This window comes from Capricornis sumatraensis, chromosome 23, assembly GCF_032405125.1.
Source record: "Capricornis sumatraensis isolate serow.1 chromosome 23, serow.2, whole genome shotgun sequence".
NCBI lineage: Eukaryota > Metazoa > Chordata > Mammalia > Artiodactyla > Bovidae > Capricornis > Capricornis sumatraensis.
The window spans coordinates 44,388,250-44,393,233 of record NC_091091.1 but is presented as its reverse complement, the minus strand read 5'-3'; positions in this window follow the sequence as shown (position 1 = coordinate 44,393,233).

Below are 4,984 nucleotides of genomic sequence, written 5' to 3'. Positions count from 1 at the left end.
ATCACCTAACTTAGTCCCTATTTAAATTTCTCCTAATGTATAGTTTTTTGATTTTTTATTTTATATTGGAGTATAGTTGATTTACAATGTTGTGTTAGGAAACTGTCCATCAGTAAATTCTTCGTAACAACAGCAGCTGGAAGTTTTACTAGTAACCTCTCCAGAGAATAATCTGTCTTCCTGTCTAATTCTTCAGGAACTGGTATATCTATGGGCAGTTTTATTTGGGTCCCTCTCTTTTCATTCAACATTCCAGCGACAAATAGTTATTGACCACCACTCTTTGGCATCATTGACTCAATGGACATAAGTGTGAGCAAACTCCAGAAGAAAGTGAAGGACAGGGAAGGACACTAAGTTGCACAATTTAGTGATTGGACAACTCTTTGCCAAGCTCTTCTGGTGCCAGGAATTCTGAGATGCCTCAGTCCTTTTCCTGCCTCTCAGGGCCTCACATCCTACTGGAGAGTCAGACACACGACTTATAACACCATACAATGTGCTGAGTGCTATCCCCAAACATGTGCAAGGCAGTGGACAGTGGGGTGAACAAGGTACTCAGGTTGCACAATCCTCCCAGCTAGGTCCGAAAGGTTTCCTAAAGGTGGCAAAATTTGAGCTGGGCCTTAAGCAGTGAGTAGGATTTTGATAGACTGAGAAGATGCAGAACTTTTTAAGGATTCACATTGCACAAAGTTGGTCTCCACTTTCCATCTCACATGAGCCAGGGATGATCCTTGGATTCACTAGAGTCATCCCTCAGTACCTGCAGGGGATGTCTTGGTGTCTCCCACCACCCCCCCCCCCCATACACACCTACACCTGAGGATGCTCAAGTCTCTTATATAAAATGGAGGAGGTGGGTATTTGTACATAACCTACATACATCTTCTCCTGTACTTCAAATCATGACAATATTCCAGTTGAGCTATTTAAAATCCTAAAAGATAATGCAATTAAAATGCTGCACTCAATATGTCAGCAAATTTGGAAAACTAAGCAGTGGCCACTGGACTGGAAAAAGTCAGTTTTCATTCCAATCCCAAAGAAGGGCAATGCCAAAGAATGTTCAAACTACAGTTGCGCTCATTTCACATGCTAGGAGGTAATGCTCAAAATCCTTCAAGCTAGGCTTCATTAGTATGTGAACTGAGAAATTCCAGATGTACAAGCTGGGTTTTGAAGAGGCAGAGGAACTAGGGGTCAAATTGCCAACATTCACTGGATCATGGAGAAAACAAGCGGATTCCAGAAAAACATCTACTTCTGCTTCATTGACTATGCCAAAGCCTTTGACTGTGTGGATCGCAAAAAACTGTGGAAAATTCTTCAAGAAATGGGACTTGCCTCCTGAGAAATCTGTATGCAGGTCAAGAAGCAGCACTTAGAACTGGACATGAACAATGGACCGGTTCAAAATTGGGGAAGGAGTACAACAAGGCTGTATATTGTCACCCCGTTTATTTCACTTACATGTAGAGTACATCATGTGAAGTGCCAGGCTGGATGAATTACAAGCTGGACTCAAGATTGCCGAGAGAAATATCAACAACCTTAGATACACAATGATACCACTCTAATGGCTGAAAGTGAAGAGGAATTAAAGAGTCTCTTAATGAGGTTGAAAGCAGAGTGAAAAGGCTGACTTTAAATTCAACACTCAAAAATCCAAGATCATGGCATGCAGTGCCATCACTTCAAGGCATATAGAAGGGAAAACAGTGGAAGCGGTGACAAATTTTATTTCCTTGGGCTCCAAAATCATTGTGGATGGTGACAGACAAAAAAAGTTATGACGAACGTAGACAGCATATTAAAAAGCAGAAACATCACCTTGCCGACAAAGGCCTGTATAGTCAAAGCTATAGTTTATCCAGTAGTCATGGGCACATGTGAGAGTTGGATCATAAAGAAGGCTGAGTGCCGAAGAATTGGTGCTTTCGAACTGTGGTGCTGGAGAAGACTCTTGAGAGTCCCTTTAACAGCAAGATCAAACCAGTCAATCCTAAAGGAATTCAACCCTGAATATTCATTGGAAGGACTGTTGCTGAAGTTCCAATACTTTGGCCACCTGATGCAAAGAGCCAACTCCTTGGAAAAAACCTTGATGCTGGGAAAGACTGAAGGCAATAGGAGAAAGGGGCGGCAGAGGATGAGCTGGTTAGATAGCATCACCACCTCAATGGACATGAGTTTGAGCAAACTCCGGGAGACAGTGAAGGACAGAGGGGCCTGGTGTACTACAGTCCATGAAGATGTAAAGAGCGGGACATGACTTAGTGACTGAGCAAAAAGTTTACTCACGATACCTGATGCAACGTAAAGATGATGTAAATAGCTGCCAGTGCATGGCAAATTCAAGTGTGGTCTCCTAGAGCTTTCTAACAATTGTTTCTCTGATGATTTTCAATCTGAATTTGGTTGAATCCAGAGATGCAAAACCCATAGATATGGAGGGCTGACAGTACTTCTAGAGACTGGTTACTTCTTGTCCCCAAATTTCTCCAAAACTCCCTCTGAAACTGTCTGAAAGGTACTGTGGATGATTCACATCTTAGTACAAACAAACCACATCTGTTTGTAATCAGTCAAGAAAAATGCCTAATGCCCCTGAGCTCTATAAAGCAGTGCCCACAGCTGGTCAGCCACAGCTAATGTCCCAAGCAAGCACGTTTGCTTTGGAATCAAACAGCTCTCAGTCTTGTCTGTATGTGAATTGACTATCGAGCGTCTATACCTTCTAACAGGTAACACAATCTAAGGCTCCCAGCGCAGGTAGTGCACCATACTAAAGAATAACCACAAGCAGGACACACGAACCCTGCAGAGTTGCCTGCAAGATCAAGGAAATCATTCTTACATACGAAGACTCCAAAAATCCACTCTGTAGTGAGCACTTAAGCCTTAGACGAATATTATGGTAAGTGCTCTGGTTTTGAGTCAGTTTCAATCTCAGAAAGCATTTCTTAAATGCGTCTTGGGTATCTGGGAAACGGGTTCTGAGCTAAGACAAGTGGAATTGGCTCTGGATTTATTAGGGAAAAAAAATCACTGTCAACGCAAAACAAATCATAAATACAGGATTTCATCTGGAAATAAAAGTTGAATGCAGGGAAGTCAGCGGCATCAAGAAGGCTGACCTTACATTGGCCACAAATCTAAAAAAAATGAAGTGTGGTGGTGAAGAGAGTCAAGAATGTCTCCAGAATCACCTCTTGGGTGGCGTGCATGACGTAATTCATGTAGCCAATGACCCCACATTTCTGAAGTCTTTTATTAAACCCTTAATGCAGAAATATTAGAAAATGCAGCAAGTGAAGGATGGAAGGCCTGCCATGGTCTATGGTCAACACCTGTACTACTCTGGACTATCCTTCTAGTTTATTTTCTATCAATAGGAGTATTGCATAAAAACTTTTCCCCCACAAAAACCAGATCATACCTTCAGTACTATTTGGAAACCTGACTTTCTGCATTTATCTAGAAACATTTCCAAGTCAAGAAATCTTTTTGATTCCTACTTTTAGTAGCGGTAGACTATTTCTTCTGTGGGTATACCAAAACTTAACCGTTCCACTATCATTAGCATTAATTTCCAGTTTTTTGCTATTGAAAATGCTGCCATGAACTACCTTTTGCTAAATCTGCGTGAACAGAAGGCTACTTACAAGCACTGCATTCTGGACCATGTGTAGCATATGGCATCCGAGGCACATCTCCCCATTGATGTACCAAGGCTAGAGGGGCCCCTCCCCCAACCTCCAGGGGTCAGAGCAAGCCCAGAATAACCCACTGGATGGACACTATGGCCTGACTCCTCTGCCTGACTTAAGACGTCACAAAAATCACTGTAAAAAAAGAAGGCAGCTGAGCTAAATCCCAGGACTTGTCCCAAGTCTGTTTGTCATCAAGTTGAAAAGTAAACATCTTCCATTATTTATTAGCACCACATTTGCAGAAACAGTTACCTCAGGCTCCATGTCTAGTGGAATTAAGGTTTGCCGTGGGAAACGATGAAGCAGAACCTTGTTAAAAGAGTGAAGATCTTTCAGCGACTGAAGTGAAACCTACAGTCGGGGCAAATCAGACCCAGAACACAGTTAATAACCATCACTTCTTTCTATTGTATCTTAATTTTATATTCCCCAACTCTTTTAACTTCCTTAAAATACAGATTCACAAGAGGGACCATTTAAATGTTTTTATTAAAGCAGTTATAGTTACTGCCCCAGTGTCTCCAGAATTTTAAAATATATATCCTTAGGGTTTGAATGTTTGGGGATGAGATTTCTGTTTTTAAGTTTTGATCTTTCTCCACAAAAGCCAATTACAGCATGTTATTAAGCATTTCCAGACTTCCAAGCAAGTTAAAAGAATCCAGTCTTCTTTTCTCTAAATTAGTCGGAGGAGACTAAAAGGTTACAAGCCACATTCCAAAATCCTACTGAAAACAGACTGTCACCTCGGATGCTGGAATAGACAGTAGCACTAAACTGGAATGGCCCCCACAGAATCCAGAACACACTTGTTAGCCAGCAGATGTTCATTCTAGGTGATTCTGTAATGCCAATGACACTCTAGGAGCCCCAAATCCTACAGCATCTCAGTCGTTAGGTGACTTGGCTGAGGTGCCTCTTCAAACAAGATCAACTGTGTGAAAGATGTCTTTCGGGAACTAAGGTTCAATTTTCTACTCAACTGTTACTCAGTTCTCTTAATAACTTGATATTCAACACATTCTTGAAATCAACAGAAACCTTTTAGTAAATTGTATTTTTGGATTTCCCCTGAAACCAGCCTGATCAAAAAAAAAAAAACCAAAAGTATGGAGATGAGTTTTCATGCCTTTGAAAAAAACTATATGAAGTCAACTAAGAACGGCCAGAATGAGTAAACTGAGGCAAGACCTTGCCGAGTGTTGAGACAAACATTAAAACAATGGTATACCATGATTAAATAAGTTTTTATTGTCACATTTAACTGC